Source organism: Pseudophryne corroboree, chromosome 11, assembly GCF_028390025.1.
Source record: "Pseudophryne corroboree isolate aPseCor3 chromosome 11, aPseCor3.hap2, whole genome shotgun sequence".
Classification (NCBI taxonomy): domain Eukaryota; kingdom Metazoa; phylum Chordata; class Amphibia; order Anura; family Myobatrachidae; genus Pseudophryne; species Pseudophryne corroboree.
In genome coordinates this window covers 238,180,026-238,200,181 of record NC_086454.1, presented here as the reverse complement: position 1 = coordinate 238,200,181, position 20,156 = coordinate 238,180,026, and positions in this window count along the sequence as shown.

Sequence of the window (20,156 nt, the reverse complement as noted above, 5' to 3'; positions counted from 1 at the left end):
CTACTGCAGCCTAATACTACAGAAAATATAAAAAAGTAAGAGATAATTGAGGTGGGGGGTTCTAATGTACAGATCTCAATAATCCTTCCATTACTAAACACCTGGGTCCCATCATTTGATATAGTAGACTGTCTATTTTTCAAAGTGGTACGGATTGTTGAACTATCATATTATGCTTACATATTTTATGCATTTCATAAAACCAGTAAAACAAAATACATTGCCTTTTTCAAGTACACATTTTATTTTGAAAACCTATTTGTAAAATCTGTTGTTTTGCTGTTTTGGGAAGGTGGAATAAAATAAACAATCTCATTTACTTCACTTTTTACAATTTTAAAATATTTTGCCTTTTTTGTATAGATTGGCTTTGCCAAGTGAGGAAAAAAGTTTAAACTAATGCTACTATCAGTAGATAAAAAGTATTCTGGACAAAAAAAGGAATACTTGGTATGGTTACTGCTTAAATAATTACTAATCAGTATTGATGTTGGTATTTGGTCTGCCTAAAAATTGCCAAAATAGGTTCAGTAGCAAAATGGTTGAATAATATCATACTGCTAAACAAAATCTCATTTGTTTTTCTGTTGAAAAGATTTTTAAACATTGTAAATACTATTATAGCATTTATTAACATGCAAGTTTTTAGAATTACTATTTATTTTTTAGTTGTTTTATATTACACTGAAGTGTGCGAAAGTCATCCAGTAAGTCATTTGCCAATGCCAAGAATATTGGTTGGACCTCTGTATCACAATGATTTCTTCACAGGGATTGTCAAAAACACAGTAATCTGTAGCTTAATTATAAGTCTTATCTGAAACCTATCCAGTTCAATCAGTCAAGAACATGAAATGCATCTGGGCCATATGTTCCTTGACCTACATTGCTAGTTTTATCTTAAAGTAAGCAAAATAGAAGGCAATCAATGAAAAATATCACATGAAAAATACAGCTACTAAATGTGATTTTTTTCCTAAATGAGTACAATGTTTATAACAAGATAAATTAGACCACTTACATAAGAATTTGCATTACAGTACTTTAATTCATTATCAGTGTTACAGTATGTTCAGGAGAGCATTGATATAATTCACTGTGTCCCTCTGCCAGAAAAATTAAATCTAGTTTTATTTCTGAATGCCTCTAAATAAAAACTAAATCAATAATACTTTAAAGAACAGTAGAGGAACCAAGAGCATAGCGTGGTAAAGAAAGATGTTATTATCTCAGTTCAGTAACTATAAAAAAGTGAGATAAATTATCTGAGTGGTTTTATGATGAATGAATGAACCAGCTGTACATTACATAATGATGCATCATTATGGAAATTTACTAATTAATACTCTGCATTTTACAGACATACATTGAACATATGTTTGAATCAAAATACATGGGTCTTTTTTATATATATTTACAGTACTGTTATGTACTTATTTTGGTTTGCTGTGCATACGACTAGTATTTTCTAGATATTTTCATATTTAAAGGCACAGGGTCATCAACCTTATAATGTTTTTCTTTCACAAACTACCAAGTAAAGATGTGTACTGACCCCCATGTTTTGGTTTTGGATCTGGGTTATTTTTTGTGTTTTGGTTCTGTTTTTGCAAAACCACACTCACGGTTTTGGATCTTTAAAAAAAAAAATGCTAAAAACAGTTACATTAATTTAATGTGGGACTTTTTTTTGTTCCTACGGTATTATTAACCTAAATAACATAAATTTCCAGTGATTTCCAGTTTATTTTAACCACCTCACAGCTCTCAATATTGACCAAAGTCTAACTGGCTTCATGAAGTGATAGAGCAGCGGCACAAACACACGACAGTTGCTTTAAGAATATACTGTAGCACATCTATAAAATATTGCAGTACATCAGTGGCAAACAGGATTATACGTACACCCATCCATAATTGTTTTCCAAACTAGGCAAGAGGATTCATATGGTTTGCCCCCCTTCTACACCAGCCCCTAATTATCCCTACATAAATCAATACTTTAGTAAACTTTTGCTTCCTCTCATTCAATGCTTATTTGCACATACCACATTGCAAGTACATGACTGCAAGTACAGTACAACTAATTACCAAACTAGCAATGCACAAGTGTGTGCAATAAGTGTTCTCATACAGTATGTCTATGGTGGTACACATGGTCATCCATGCAGAGAAGTACCAACATGCCAACTTCTGGCAGCTTGCTGGTTAATAAAGTTACTATAAAAAGGGACCAGGTGAAGAAGTAAAGGGGACAAACAATGAGAATCCTCCTTACACCTTCACTCTGCGCCTACACCTCCAATCTCAGCAGCACTTAAAGGAAGACCTGATGGGCACTGTTGTAACCACATGATGCCACCCTATCCCCTGCCACCATCTTACCACTTTGTCCATCAGTTTCCATATCTTCTCCACTATTCTCCTGTCAGAGGCCTCCTGCTTTGGGGGATCCACTGCATCTTAATATGTCAAGATGCAGCCCTTGTGTGGGTTTGCGCATCAGGGCCCCAGGATAGGCATGGTTAGAAAGCTGCTGCCAGTACTCCTACTACTGATGTTGGCCATGGCTCTGAATGTAGGCTGTCACAGCATAGCCCAGGGTTGATTTCCTCTGGTAACAAAATGTCCGATGCTGTGGAAGTGTGACATCTCCACTCCGGCGCCTGCATGTATATATGTACACACTGACTGTACATACTTTGCTTCACTGCTCTGCCTGTCAGATCAAATCAGCAGTATGGACAGTGTAATGATTAGCATTACTGCCTGACAGCACTGAGGTTATTGGTTTGATTCCCACCATGGCCCTAACTGTGTGGAGTTTGTATATTCTCCCCGCACTTACGAGAGTTTCCTCTGGGTACTCAAGTTTCTTACCGCAATCCAAAAATATACTGGTAGGTTAATTGGCTCCTAACAAAATGAACCCTAGTGTGAATGTGTGTACATGTGGTAGGGAATATAGATTGCAAGCTCCACTGGGCAGGGACTGATGTGAATGGACAAATATTCTCTGTAAAAGCACTGCAGAATATGTGTGCACTATATAAATAACTGGTAATAAATAAATACAATTTTAACAGGAAACTGGTTGACTGAGAGACAGCTATTCTCAGACAACCACTGACCTTTTACCATGGTTGTGGCTGCTGATTGTATCCGACAGTAGACAGCTTTCTGGACCAAAACACTGAGACCTGAAGCTGATGACATTTTGCCTTTCATTGAGGTCTGAGCCTGTCAGGTAGACCCGAGCCAAGACTTGGATATGCTCTTAACCCCTAAGTTTGGGTGGTTCAGTGTCCAGGAAAATGTACCCACTTATCTCTACTACCTAGGTCATGAAATATTGCATTGGAAACATTGCATGTGTGACTATTAACTACAGATGTAGCCATGCTCATCTTTGCTGTGATGCAGTATGCTGCAATATGGCTTGCTGCATGGCATGCCAGGATGTAACTATTCACAGCTGGCGATTGCTCCATTAATTCATAAAGGAATTAATAAAGCAATCACTGGCTGCGAGTAGTCACAGCCTGGCATGCCATGCAGCATGCCGCATGTCTACATCTATACCTGGAAGATTGATAGCAAGGCTGTAAGGAGGGTGGTGAAGCTGTTGAGGTCACACAGTGTGGGATGCCCTGGTGGCAAAACCTGCACTGCTCACCTGACATCCACTGCCTGCCCTCCTCTATCTCCTGCCTCCTGCACTGTGGGAAAGATGTCATGAAGTCTCCCACAATGCTGTATGAGGTGCCAGTGAAGCTGTAGGGCCACACAGAGCATTTTCAGAAAGCTACTGTCACTTAGGTGGTGCTGTGATGGAACCCCCGCCCACCTGCCATCTCGGGTGTTTGAGGGACATTTACTAAGCAGTGATAAGAGCAGAGAAGTGAGCCAGTGGAGAAGTTGCCCCATCAACCAATCAGTGGCTCTATATCATTTTATAGTATGCAAATTATAGATGTTATTACAGTGCTGATTGGTTGCCATGGGCACTTCTCCACTGGCTCACTTCTCCGCTCTTATTCCTGCTTAGTAAATGTCACCCTTTGTTGGTTATGATGGTCACAGTAATACACACAGAGGGATTGGGTGATTGGGAAATTGGGCATGGGGAGGCACAGGGCTTATGGCTGCTCTGTTACAGGACTGATTGAGAGGTGTGAAGTGTGAGATTCTTCATACTGTATGTAGGTGTAATGGATTCTCGTAGCTGTCTATAAGGTATGCATGCGGCTGGCCCTTTTTCTATGAGTGCATTTGCATAAAGAAAAAGGCATCAGAGAATTTCTGGTTAGTCTAGCCAATTTATTAAAGAAGTAGGTTTAATAATCAGGCATCAATGTTTCTATTATCCTAAATTTATATAAAAATAAAACCCCTATCACCTTAATAAGCCTAAGCTTCCATCAGACACTCTGGGGTGTCAATTTAAAGAACCTTAGTTTATGCAGGATTGTATTAACAATCTAATATCAAGAGAGTGCATAAGGTTACATTTTAATGTAATAAAACATTCAAATATACATAAAAAAAATCAATAACAAAGCATATAGATAGATATACATTAAAACAAAATTTAAATGTATAGGCAGGACCTCAAAACTTCACAATTAATACATTTATAGGCAATTCTCACCAATAAGGTACCCAGTGTGCTTGTATGCAACACTCATGTATCAATGTGCCTAAAAGATACTTTATACTTTATACTTTATGGTGCCACGTTATGCTCACCTCTGGCTTCCAGCATAGGAAAAAAAATAGACAGCTTGCAGCTCTTTTCACTCACTGCAGTGTCTATGCGAACATTCTCCGCTCAGCTGATATGAGGGTATAGATCTGTTTAATCTAGCCAATTTTTTAAAGTATCAAACATTTAAAAGACAAAAAGGCTTCTCTATTTACTATTCAATCTAGAACAGTGTGGAAAATAGTACTTTACCATTAAGATGACTAATTTGACACCTTAATGAAGTCATACGGATGAAATGCGTTGGTTTACCTCTTTGACCTCCTGTACTCAGTTATGCAACTTTCTGATTATCTTAAAAATTTGATTCTTCAACTCCAAAAAAATTTCTTAGATTTTATATATTTTATATTTGATCAATTTTTTCACTGATTGTAGACATAACAGTCTTTATATACATGTCGCTTTTTATTAAAAAAAATATTTGTAGGTCATATCCTGTCTATAATAAATTGTTTATGCAAAAATTTTACATTGGCTATATGGTTCCCTTTTTAATAAATATATATTGATTTTATTGTTTATCTCATTATACTGTAGTTTTGACACCATTGGTTGCTGTTACCCCTATTACTTTTTATCTAGGCCTATATATGTGTTGAGATTGTATATTCTCCCCTTATTTGTGTGGATTTCATCCAGGTGCTCTGATTTCCTCACATAATCTAAAAGCATACTTGTAGGCAAGTGTGTAGCTAGCATAGGTGCAGAAAGTGCAGGGGCGATGGGGCCTAGAGCCGAGAGGGGCCCATCTTTCCTGTCAAAGTTACATGGGTTATATTATATATATTTTTCACCATAGGGTGATACATAGGAGCTCTTACAAACTTTGGCTTTGGGGCCTACAATATATCTAGTTATGCCCCTAGACTTGGTCTTTGCAATGTGGTATAAAATAAACTGTTGGGCATCATAATGTTACATAATATGGGGCAATGCAATGTGATACAATATGAAGTGGGCACTATAGTGTGGCATACTATGCACGGGGGGCACTGTAATTTAGCATAATATACACTGGGGCATTGTAATGTGGCACTATATGAACTGGGGTACTGTAGTGTGGCATAATATGAACTCGGGTCACTGTAATATGGTATAATATGAACTAGGACACTATGTCATAATGTGTACAGGCAGCATTACAATGTGACATGTGAACTAGGGGGGTGGTATTCATGTGACTGCCGGTCAGCTGACCGACAGTCACATGACCTCCTCCACGAGCCCGATGGCTCACTATCCCGATGGTCGGCATGCCGACCAACAGGGACTATTTCCACTCGTGGGTGTCCACGTCACCCATAGAGTGGGAATAGAACCCGTGGTGACCGCAGGTCGCCACCGAGCCCGCAGTGTGGCGATCGCAGCGAGCCCGCAAGGGGCTTACTGCACTCGCCCCTCCCCGCCAGGATCCCGGCATCAGTCTGCTGCCGGGATCCCGGCGTCGGTAAGCTGACCGGCGGTCTCCTGACTGCCGGTCACCAGTACTACACCCGAACTAGGGCACTACTGTGATTCATAAAATAAACTAGGACACTACGATGGGGCATTACATTAACTAGGGCACAACTATGAGGCATAATGTTAACTAAGGCACTATTATGGGGGATACAATTAACAACTGCTGTGGAGAGGTGTCTCTCAAGAAGAATTGGGACAGGGGCCCCTTCAAAATGTGGCTATGGGGCACACTAAGTCTGGGCTATGCCCCTGCTTGTAGGTAAATCAAAATTTTCTCTTGAGTATGTGATTGTATGTTTGAGAATTTAGACTGTAACATCTATGTAACTTAGTGGCACTATATGACTAAATGATAATAATGAAATGATAGGGAAATTAGTATATATACATTTCAAATAAATTGCATTTCACAACTTCAGATTAAAGGGGTGATGTACTAAGCAGTGGAAAGAGTGGAGAAGTGAGCAAGTGAGCTACACAGTATAATTTTATAATATGCAAATTATAAATGTTACTTCAATGCTGATTGGTTGCTACGGGCAACTTCTCCACTCGCTCACTTCACTCATTTCACTGCTTAGTACATCTCCCCTAATCATGACGCAGATAAATTCCGAGTTTGATTGTATTTAATAGTTTGTCATTCACTTATTTTTATTTCCTACAATTTGATTAAAATCAAGAACACACATTTTAAGATCAGGCTAAATGTGAATAGCCACCTTTAGTCTTTAATTTCTCTTTTTTTTTGTTTATATGCGTTTTATCCTCTAGAGCAGCGGTTGCCAACCCGCGGCTCTTTCATCCGCCGCATGCGGCTCGTTCAGCTCCTGGCCACCGCTGCCCCCAGCCCCAGACACACGCACTTCTCTCTGGCGGTATCTCTCTCCAATTCGGCACTGGCCCTTGAGCCTTAGAGCTCGTGAACAGGCAGCTTAGGCTCCTGATCGGCTGCTGGACCACAAGCTTTGCCGGACCGGAGCCTAATTGAAGAGAGACACCGCCGCTGGAGAGTGAGCAGCAGCAGCGTGGTGAGCAGGGGGGGGGTGAGCACTGTGGGGACATGTGTATTTTCACTGGGGGCATAGCAGGCACTGTGGGGACATGTGTATCTGCACTGGGGGCATATCTGGCACTGGGGGCATAGCTGGCACTGGTGGAACATGTGTATCTGGCACTTGGGGCATAGCTGACACTGTGGGGACATGTGTATCTGCACTGGGGGCATAGCAGGAACTTTGGGGACATGTGTATCTGCACTGGGGGCATATTTGGCACTGGGGCATAGCTGGCACTGGGCGGACATATGTATCTGACACTGGGGGCATAGCTGGCACTGTGGGGACATGTGTATCTGGCACTGGGGGCATAAATGGCACTGTGGGAACATATGTATCTGGCACTGGGGGCATATCTGGCACTTTGGGCATATCTGGCACTGTGGGGACAAATGTATCTGCAGTGGGGGCATATCTGACACTGGGGGCATAGATGGCACTGTGGGGACATGTGTAACTGACTCTGGAGGCATAGCTGGCACTGTGGGGGTACAGCTGGCACTGTGAGGACATGTGTATCTGGCACTGTGGGGCATATATGTACCTGGCTCTGTGGGGCATATGTGTACCTGGCACTGTGGGGCATATATGTATCTGGCACTGTGGGACATATATGTATCTGGCACTGTGGGGAAATGTGTATCTGGCACTGTGGGGACATGTGTATCTGGCACTGTGGGGGCATATATGTATCTGGCACTGTGGGGGCATATATGTATCTGGCACTGTGGAGGCACCAATTTTTTGGCGTTTTTATATGTATGTGGCACTGTACTGGGGCACTATATGTATGTGGCACTGTACAACATGACGAAAAATGGTATTATGATATGAGGTCATACCGAAAGGTGTGTGCACAAAAATGGGGTGTGGCTTTGTGACAACTAAGCTACACCCCCATTTTGTGCACGCATGATAGTGGCTCTTGTTCTTGACAACATATCTTTTCTGGCTCTTTGCCTCTGACTGGTTGGCCACCCCTGCTCTAGGGGTCTGTGCTCATTCACCTTCTGGAGAGTTAGCTTAATTCATCTGAGTTATTATTAACATCATATACTTTAGAACAAATAATGATTTTCTAGGTTACAAGGTAATTATAAATCCATAAAATCCTACCTCATATCTTGGAAAATGTTTTCAAATATGATACACAATCAGGTAAATAAATTGGAACCACAAAGCAAGGTAATAAATGCTGTATCATGCAGTATAACATATGACATATTTGTTGCCACTTCAAAGATGTTCACATACAGTAATGTGAAAACAAAATGTACAGTATAGACTTCATAAACAAAGTTACAAAAGTTGACTGTAAGCATCATTTGAGCAACTTAAAAAAAAAAAGAAAACAACAAAGTTAATTTCCAGTAGATTTCAAAGCATTAAAAGATTATGGGTCTATCCTTTTGCTAGCATACTGGAGGCCGCCAATCGCAGGACAAGGCCACCTAGCATGCTTTCCGCCACCTCCCCCCCTTTAATGAAGCAGAAATTTTTATTGCGTCGCAATTTCTGCTTCATCGTAGAAATTAATGATGCCTCCTGCCTGCGCAGCTTGCAGGAAGCCTTCCGCCATGTTCCCCATCGTGGAAGCTACATGTGACATCATGCAGCCGCCACGATCTTGCCCCCACCATGCCCCCGTTTGAGGCCATACCGCCCCCTATTTGCGCCGCAATGCCCCGCGCAATGCTCTGTCTCTGCCCTGGAAATGGAGCGTTGTTGACCCCCCCGTCCCACAACCACCTCTGCCTGATCGTCAGGCAGAAACAATTGCATTTTCTGCACCCCCCTGCAGAAAGTGCGAGTGCATGCGCAGGTTGGACACTGCGCAAGCGCCCACGGGGCTACTATAATAATTCCAGTTGGATCGCGATCGCGATCCAACCTGAATTAGTCCTTATGTGCGCATTGTAATTAGTGATGTGCACCGGACATTTTTTTGGTTTTGTGTTTTGGTTTTGGATTCGGTTCCGCGGCCGTGTTTTGGATTCGGACGCGTTTTGGCAAAACCTCCCTGAAAATTTTTTGTCGGAATCGGGTGTGTTTTGGATTCGTTTTTTTTTTTTACAAAAAACCCTAAGAAACAGCTTAAATCATAGAATTTGGGGGTAATTTTGATCCCATAGTATTATTAACCTCAATAACCATAATTTACACTCATTTTCAGTCTATTCTGAACACCTCACACCTCACAATATTATTTTTTGTCCTAAAATTTGCACCGAGGTCGCTGGATGGCTAAGCTAAGCGACACAAGTAGCCGACACAAACACCTGGCCCATCTAGGAGTGGCACTGCAGTGTCTGGCAGGATGGCACTTCAAAAAAATAGTCCCCAAACAGCACATGATGCAAAGAAAAATGAAAGAAAAAAGAGGTGCAAGATGGAATTGTCCTTGGGCCCTCCCACCCACCCTTTTGTTGTATAAACAGGACATGCAAACTTTAACGAACCCATCATTTCAGCGACAGGGTCTGCCACACGACTGTGACTAAAATGACTGGTTGGTTTGGGCCCCCACCAAAAAAAGAAGCAATCAATCTCTCCTTGCACAAACTGGCTCTACAGAGGCAAGATGTCCACCTCATCATCATCCTCCAATTCCTCACCCCTTTCACTGTGTAAATCCCCCTCCTCACAGATTATTAATTCGTCCCCACTGGAATCCACCATCTCAGGTCCCTGTGTACTTTCTGGAGGCAATTGCTGCTGGTGAATGTCTCCACGGAGGAATTGATTATAATTCATTTTGATGAACATCATCTTCTCCACATTTTCTGGAAGTAACCTCGTACGCCGATTGCTGACAAGGTGAGCGGCTGCACTAAACACTATTTCGGAGTACACACTGGAGGGAGGGCAACTTAGGTAGAATAAAGTCAGTTTGTGCAAGGGCCTCCAAATTGCCTCTTTTTCCTGCCAGTATACGTACGGACTGTCTGATGTGCCTACTTGGATGCGGTCACTCATATAATCCTCCACCATTCTTTCAATGGTGAGAGAATCATATGCAGTGACAGTAGACGACATGTCAGTAATCGTTGGCAGGTCCTTCAGTCCGGACCAGATGTCAGCACTCACTCCAGACTGCCCTGCATCACCGCCAGCGGGTGGGCTCGGAATTCTTAGCCTTTTCCTCGCACCCCCAGTTGCGGGAGAATGTGAAGGAGGAGATGTTGACGGGTCACGTTCCGCTTGACTTGACAATTTTCTCACCAGCAGGTCTTTGAACCTCTGCAGACTTGTGTCTGCCGGAAAGAGAGATACAACGTAGGTTTTAATTCTAGGATCTAGCACGGTGGCCAAAATGTAGTGCTCTGATTTCAACAGATTGACCACCCATGAATCCTGGTTAAGCGAATTAAGGGCTCCATCCACAAGTCCCACATGCCTAGTGGAATCGCTCTGTTTTAGCTCCTCCTTCAATGTCTCCAGCTTCTTCTGCAAAAGCCTGATGAGGGGAATGACCTGACTCAGGCTGGCAGTGTCTGAACTGACTTCACGTGTGGCAAGTTCAAAGGGTTGCAGAACCTTGCACAACGTTGAAATCATTCTCCACTGCGCTTGAGTCAGGTGCATTCCCCCTCCTTTGCCTATATCGTGGGCAGATGTATAGGCTTGAATGGCCTTTTGCTGCTCCTCCATCCTCTGAAGCATATAGAGGGTTGAATTCCACCTCGTTACCACCTCTTGCTTCAGATGATGGCAGGGCAGGTTCAGGAAGGTTTGGTGGTGCTCCAGTCTTCGGCACGCGGTGGCTGAATGCTGAAAGTGGCCCGCAATTCTTCGGGCCACCGACAGCATCTCTTGCATGCCCCTGTCGTTTTTTAAATAATTCTGCACCACCAAATTCAATGTATGTGCAAAACATGGGACGTGCTGGAATTTGCCCATCGGCGTTGTCCGATGTCACAAATCCCCAGGAGAGTCCAATTGGGGTAAGCCATTCCGCGATGATCTTCCTCAGTTTCCGTAAGAGGTTGTCAGCTGTGTGCCTCTTCTGGAAAGCGGTGATACAAAGCATAGCCTGCCTAGGAACGAGTTGGCGTTTGCGAGATGCTGCTACTGGTGCTGCCGCTGCTGTTCTTGCTGCGGGAGGCAATACATCTACCCAGTGGGCTGTCACAGTCATATAGTCCTGAGTCTGCCCTGCTCCACTTGTCCACATGTCCGTGGTTAAGTGGACATTGGGTACAACTGCATTTTTTAGGACACTGGTGACTCTTTTTCTGAGGTCTGTGTACATTTTCGGTATCGCCTGCCTAGAGAAATGGACCTAGATGGTATTTGGTACCGGGGACACAGTACTTCAATCAAGTCTCTAGTTGCCTCTGAATTAACGGTGGATACCGGAACCACGTTTCTCACTGCCCAGGCTGCCAAGGCCTGAGTTATCTGCTTTGCAGCAGGATGACTGCTGTGATATTTCATCTTCCTCGCAAAGGACTATTGGACAGTCAATTGCTTACTGGAGGTAGTACAAGTGGTCTTCCTACTTCCTCTCTGGGATGACGATCGACTCCCAGCAGCAACAACAGCAGCGCCAGCAGCAGTAGGCGTTACACTCAAGGATGCATCGGAGGAATCCCAGGCAGGAGAGGACTCGTCAGACTTGCCAGTGACATGGCCTGCAGGACTATTGGCTTTCCTGGGTAAGGAGGAAATTGACACTGAGGGAGTTGGTGGTGTGGTTTGCAGGAGCTTGGTTACAAGAGGAAGGGATTTAGTGGTCAGTGGACTGCGTCCGCTGTCATCCAAAGTTTTTGAACTTGTCACTGACTTATGATGAATGCGCTGCAGGTGACGTATAAGGGAGGATGTTCCGAGGTGGTTAACGTCCTTACCCCTACTTATTACAGCTTGACAAAGGCAACACACGGCTTGACACCTGTTGTCCGCATTTGTGTTGAAATAATTCCACACCGAAGAGCTGATTTTTTTTGTATTTTGACCTGGCATGTCAATGGCCATATTCGTCCCACGGACAACAGGTGTCTCCCCGGGTGCCTGACTTAAACAAACCACCTCACCATCAGAATCCTCCTTGTCAATTTCCTCCCCAGCGCCAGCAACACCCATATCCTCATCCTGGTGTACTTCAACAGTGACATCTTCAATTTGACTATCAGGAACTGGACTGCGGGTGCTCCTTCCAGCACTTGCAGGGGGCGTGCAAATGTTGGAAAGCGCAAGCTCTTCCCGTCCAGTGTTGGGAAGGTCAGGCATCGCAACCGACACAATTGGACTCTCCTTGAGGATTTGTGATTTAGAAGAACACACAGTTCTTTGCTGTGCTTTTGCCAGCTTAAGTCTTTTTCATTTTTCTAGCGAGAGGATGAGTACTTCCATCCTCATGTGTATCTGAACCACTAGCCATGAACATAGGCCAGGGCCTCAGCCGTTCCTTGCCACTCTGTGTCGTAAATGGCATATTGGCAAGATTACGCTTCTCATCAGACGCTTTCAATTTAGATTTTTGGGTCATTTTACTGAACTTTTGTTTTTTGGATTTTACATGCTCTCTACTATGACATTGGGCATCGGCCTTGGCAGACGACGTTGATGGCATTTCATCGTCTCGGCCATGACTAGTGGCAGCAGCTTCAGCACGAGGTGGAAGTGGATCTTGATCTTTCCCTATTTTAACCTCCACATTTTTGTTCTCCATTTTTTTATGTGTGGAATTATATGCCAGTATCAATGCAATGGCCTACTACTATATATACTGCGCACAACTGAAATGCACCACAGGTATAGAATGTAGATGGATAGTATACTTGACGACACAGAGGTAGGTACAGCAGTGGCCTACCGTACTGTACTGCTATATATACTGGTGGTCACTGTGTCAGCAAACTGCACAACTGAAATGCACCACAGGTATAGAATCTAGATGGATAGTATACTTGACGACACAGAGGTAGGTACAGCAGTGGCCTACCGTACCGTACTGCTATATATACTGGTGGTCACTGTGTCAGCAAACTGCAAAACTAAAATGCACCACAGGTATAGAATGTAGATGGATAGTATACTTGACGACACAGAGGTAGGTACAGCAGTGGCCTACCGTACCGTACTGCTATATATACTGGTGGTCACTGTCAGCAAACTGCAAAACTAAAATGCACCACAGGTATAGAATCTAGATGGATAGTATACTTGACAACACAGAGGTAGGTACAGCAGTGACCTTCCGTACCGTACTGCTATATATACTGGTGGTCACTGTGTCAGCAAACTGCACAACTGAAATGCACCACAGGTGTAAAATCTAGATGGATAGTATACTTGACGACACAGAGGTAGGTACAGCAGTGGCCTTCCGTACCGTACTGCTATATATTCTGGTGGTCACTGTCAGCAAACTGCAAAACTAAAATGCACCACAGGTATAGAATGTAGATGGATAGTATACTTGACGACACAGAGGTAGGTACAGCAGGGCCTTCCGTACCGTACTGCTATATATACTGGTGGTCACTGTGTCAGCAAACTGCAAAACTAAAATGCACCACAGGTATAGAATGTAGATGGATAGTATACTTGACGACACAGAGGTAGGTACAGCAGTGGCCTTCCGTACCGTACTGCTATATATACTTTTGGTCACTGTGTCAGCAAACTGCAAAACTAAAATGCACCACAGGTATAGAATGTAGATGGATAGTATACTTGACAACACAGAGGTAGGTACAGCAGTGGCCTTCCGTACCGTACTGCTATATGTACTGGTGGTCACTGTCAGCAAACTGCAAAACTAAAATGCACCACAGGTATAGAATCTAGATGGATAGTATACTTGACGACACAGAGGTAGGTACAGCAGTGGCCTTCCGTACAGTACTGCTATATATACTGGTGGTCACTGTGTCAGCAAACTGAACAACTGAAATGCACCACAGGTATAGAATCTAGATGGATAGTATACTTGATGACACAGAGGTAGGTACAGCAGTGGCCTTCTGTACCGTACTGCTATATATACTGGTGGTCACTGTGCCAGCAAACTGCAAAACTAAAATGCACCACAGGTATAGAATGTAGATGGATAGTATACTTGACGACACAGAGGTAGGTACAGCAGTGGCCTACTGTACCGTAATGCTATATATTATATACTGGTGGTCAGCAAACTGTGCAAAACTGAAATGCACCACAGGTATAGATGGATAGTATACTTGACGACACAGAGGTAGGTACAGCAGTGGCCTACTGTACCGTAATGCTATATATTATATACTGGTGGTCAGCAAACTGTGCAAAACTGAAATGCACCACAGGTATGGATGGATAGTATACTTGACGACACAGAGGTAGGTACAGCAGTGGCCTTCTGTACCGTACTCCTATATATTATATACTGGTTGTCAGCAAAATTATGCACTGTACTCCTACTATATACTGTCTACAATGCAGCACAGATATGGAGTGTTTTTCAGGCAGACAACGTATACTGGTGGTCACTGGTCAGCAAAACTCTGCACTGTATCCTCCTATATAATATTATACTGGTGGTCCCCAGTCCCCACAATAAAGCAGCACACTGAGCACAGATATGGAGTGTTTTTCAGGCAGACAACGTATACTGGTGGTCACTGTCAGCAAAACTCTGCACTGTACTCCTGCTATCTAATACAGCTGCTCCCCAGTCCCCACAATTAAGCAGTGTGAGCACAGATATATGCAGCACACTGAGCACAGATAAGGAGCGTTTTTTTCATGCAGAGAACGGATAAAACTGGTGGTCACTGATCAGCAAAACTCTGCACTGTACTCCTCCTATATTAATATACAGCTGCTCCCCAGGCCCCACAATTAAGCAATAAGTAAAGCAAGCACATATTTGCATCAACAATACACGGAGAGGACGCCAGCCACGTCCTCTCCCTAACATTTCCAATGCACGAGTGCAAATGGCGGCGACGCGCGGCTGCTTATATAGAATCCGAATCTCGCGAGAATCCGACAGCGGGATGATGACGTTCGGGCGCGTTCGGGTTAACCGAGCCATACGTGAGAAACCGAGTATGCCTCGGACCCGTGTAAAAAGGGTGAAGTTCGGGGGGGTTCGGTTTCCGAGAAACCGAACCCGCTCATCACTAATTGTAATGGAGTCTGAGTTCGCCTGAGGTGCAGGATGCCTGCTGAACTCAGAGGTTTTTTTAAAGGGGCAGTCATTTACAAGGCAAAACCATACCTTCTAAGTGACTGCCCCTTTAAAAAAAAATGTACAAGTTCAGCCGGCATCCCGCACATTGGGCTAACTCAGACTCTATTACATTCCGCATCATGGGTCTAATTCAGATCTGTTCGCTCGCTAGCTATTTTTTGCAGCGCTGCGATCAGACAGTCGCCGCCTATAGGGGAGTGTATTTTAGCTGTGCAAGTATGCAATAGAATGTGCAGCCGCCCTGTACAAAAACAGTTTGTGCAGTTCCTGAGTAGGTCTAACCTTACTCAGCCGCTGCGATCACTTTAGCCTGGTCGAGGTTGGAATTAACATCAGACACCCGCCCTGCAAACGCTTGCACACACCTGCATTTTTCCAGACACTCCCTGAAAATGGTCAGTTGCCACCCAGAAACGCCTTCTTCCTGCCAATCACCTTGTGATCGGCTGTGCGAATGGATTCTTTGTTAAATCCATCGCACAGCAACGATCCGCTTTGTACCCATACGACGCACCTGCGCATTGCGGTGCATATGCATGAGCAGTAGTGACCTGATCGCTGCGCTGCGAAAAACGCTAGCGAGCGAACAGATCTGAATTAGGCCCCATGTCTACTGTATGTTATGTATCAAATAACATTAGAAACAAATCTTGTTGTTGGGATGCATGCTAGCATAACGTATTCTATACGATTTCCTTTTATTATTCTGTTATGCTATACCTTTTTTTGTACCTCAATTTGTTATATGCAACAATAAATAAAAAAAGACCAGCCAAAAAATAAAACATTTTCAATATGGTCCTTAATCCATACATAGGGGGTAATTTAGACCTGATCGCTAGGCTGCGTTTTCTCACAGCCTGCATATGCACCGCAATGCGCAGGCACGTCGGATGACGGCACTAGGCATCTGTGCACAAAATCAGTTTGTGCAGCTCTGCTACACATGCATTCACACACTTGCACCGCTCAAATACCTTCCCCCTGTAGGTGGCGACTATCTCATCGCAGGAGAGCAAAAATCGCTGCCCAGCGATCAGGTCTGAATTACCCCCATAGTTTGACACTTTTCAAATGTATATTTAACAGAATTAACATATTTAGTTGTTAGTATACTGAAGATAACTGTGTATATTTTTTGGGAGGAATAGGACAAACTGAGCTTTTTTAGTAGCATATTTTTAAATATTTTTAAATATTTGTACATTTTAGTTTGCAAGAATTAATTTATATATTTTTTTTAATTACATTTTGTAAATTTGAGTATTCCTTTTTTCCACTCAATTAGTTTAATCTATGGCCCTAATTCGCTTCACAGTGGTTCCCAAACCTTTTTTAATCACGGCACCCTGGAGTATCCAAAAAAAATCACGGCACCCCTGGGCCAAAATTTTCTTATTGAGAAATTTAGAAAGAAATATTAAATGAAGTATATTGTGTTTATATGTCATCCTTCTCTTCAATTGTGTCGGTAGGGACAAGATTTGCTTCTGTTTGTCAATATATTTTATGATTGGCAGCCACAAGCACTGGTTTAGCCTATTACATTGACCATAAATTATTTGAATTGCTCCTGGACCATCAATCCACGGCACCCCTGCAAGTGCCTCAAGCACCCCAGGGTGCCGCAGCACACAATTTGAGAACTACTTCTCTAACATCATTATATTATATCTGTATTTATAACACTTTCTATAACACTTTGGACATTGACAATGTGAAGATGTGTGACATTTTTGTATAAAACTGCAATAATAAGTGCACTTCATGCCGATATTGACATAAACTTTTTTTTCTGTGCATGCATCATGCATTTGTTCCTGCAGAGTTGCAAATCAATATACATGCATAGTCTAAGTCTAAATTGGTGAAGTGAAATGATAAAAATGTATATAAAAATAATTTTTATAAATAAAAATTTGAAAATTAGCAGGTGCATATGTATTCACACCCTTTGCTATGAAGCCACTCAAAAGTTCTGGTGCAACCAATCACCTTCAGAAGTCACATAAGTAGTGTAATGAAGTCCACATGTGTGCAATCTAAAGGGCCCCATACAATAACACAGCATTTCCGACCCTCATGTCGCAGGTGATCACCCCGGCAGCCTCCCGGGCGGCAGGATCGCATAAGTTACAGTATATCATATGCGGTCCTTTTGCATACGATGTATCTTATGCGATCCAAGCCATGCCTGCGGGGTTGGACACGATTGTTAGTGCAGCACATTCAATCTAGGGGAACGCGCATCGGATCATATCGGAAACACCTCCAAAATGCCAAATATCACCCAATATATTGGCCCGAGTGCCCAAAATCGGATAAAATCGATGAACCCCCGGAGCGCCATCAAATCCATCATCTTCAAATGGAGAGAACATGGCACCATAACAAACCTGCCAAGAGAGGGCTGGCCACCAAAACTCACAGACTGGCAAAGAGGACATTAATCAGAGAGGCAGCACAGAGACCAAAGGTAACCCTGAAGTAGCTGCAGAGTTACACAGCAGTGACTGGTGTATCTGCACATGTGACCACAATAAGCCGTACACTCCATTGAGCTGGGCTTTATGGAAGAGTGGCCAGAAACTTAGTGTTTAAAAACTTACTTTGTGTTAAAAATAAGAAGGCACATTACAAGTTTGCCAAAAGGCATGTGGACAACTCCCCAAATGTATGGAGGAAGGTGCTCTGATCAGATGGGACTAAAATTTAACTTTTCAGCCATCGAGGAAAACACTGTCTGGTGAAAACCCAACATATCCCATCACCCCAAGAACACCATCCCCCAGTGAAACATGGTGGTGGCAGCATCATGCTGTGGAGATATTTTTCAGCAGCAGGGACTGGGAAACTGTTTTTAATAAAGAGGGAAAGATGGATGGTGCTAAATACAGGGATATTCTTGAGCAAAACCTGTTTCAGTCTGCCTGTGATTTGAGACTGGGACGGAGGTTCACCTTCCAGCAGGACAATGACCCGAAGCATATAATTTTTTTAAATTCATGTTTTGTGGCATTTATATTCTATTAATAAAGCTGAGAATACAACAGCATCATGTATTGGACTAGGAGCATTTAAGGCAATATTCTGTGGACAGAACATGCAAAATTTCATGGCCAATTATTTTTTAAATGAAAAGTTTAGTATGACTATAAAATATAAATAATAATGTAAATGATATATACATTACATTTGAAAGGACATATTTTCATGAACAATAATTATCATGTCAATTTAAGGGATTGCTATCTTTTTTTTAAAGAAATTTTAAATTTGCATATTGATATAGATGGATCTCTGTGCTTTATATATTTGGAGTTTTACTTAACACAGATTTGGCTTTTTTTCCCATTCTTCTTTGTGTCCTCTTACAGCTCAGAAATATTTCAGAATATCTTGTATGTCTTGTGTGTTTGAAACCTCTTCTTAGATTTCCATTAATATACAAGTCTGGGGACTTTAAATGCAGTTACTAAACCTTACTATTTCATACCTGTGATCCAAGGCTGATTTCGAGGTACAGCATGTTTGAATCATTGTCTAGTTGAAATTTCTAACCTCTTTTTAAATTCAGTTCAGTGATTCTGGTACATTAGTTTCTAGGTTTTGTTGATATGGTTTTCTTCATTCTCCCATCCACTGAGACAATACTTTTCCACTGGCTGTGCCAGAATTTCAAATCATAATAAACCCACCCTGTGTTTAACCATTGCCAAGTTGCTCTTTCTACAAATGCTTAATCTTTTTTTTCTCAAATTTAATATTGTTTGGTTGTGTCCAAAAATATACTGTTTTATTTAATCAGTTCTATCATAAATTTAATCATTGATGTTTCTTAGTCTTCCATATCTTGCCTTGATTTCAACAGTTCCCCTTAGCTTACAGTTAATTTTTTTTTATTTACAAGTCAGTTATTTAGAGAAGCCAATACAGTAGCTGTTTAGAGAATGGTTGATTTATCTAACTAACTCTGCAATTATCTGTCCATGGCTTAATGTAAAGTCAAACAAGTTTATCAAGTTTTCATGCACAGTGAAGTTCAAACTAGAAGGGCAAAGTGGATATGGCAAAACAGTGGGAAGATTCCTCCCCTCTGTTTTGATCAACAATGTTGTTAATATTATAATGTTAAACAGAATTTATAAAGACACATCCTTTGTTCATCCTGGGAAGGTATAAAAATCTATAGGAATAAACTGTATAAACACCCAGAGCAAAAAGCAATGATGTATGTGATGATGCATCAAACTAGACATTTTTCCACATGCCCTACAAACTCTCTGAAAATTTTAGTCCTTGTTCTCAGTCTATTGGTACAGTAAATTGCATTAGGTTTCTACTTAAAATTGTTTCTCCTTTTTAATGCATGGCAGGAAAATCAAAGACCTCAAAGGATAGAATCCTGTACGGTGTTCAATACTGTTCCATTCATATTAACTTCTGTTGTGTTGGGTTTAGTGTATTAGGTCGACAATGACCATGTCAACATTAATAATAGTGACATGATAATGACAACATGGTCATAATGTGACAGAGATCATGTCAACATGTGTGTCATGTCAACAATCACTGTGTCAACATTCAGCATGTCAACAGTGATAAAATGTCGAAATGGTCCCAATGTCAACATTCCATTTCTCAGATGAGCTTAACCCTATCCCCTAAGGCTAACACTAATGCTAATGTC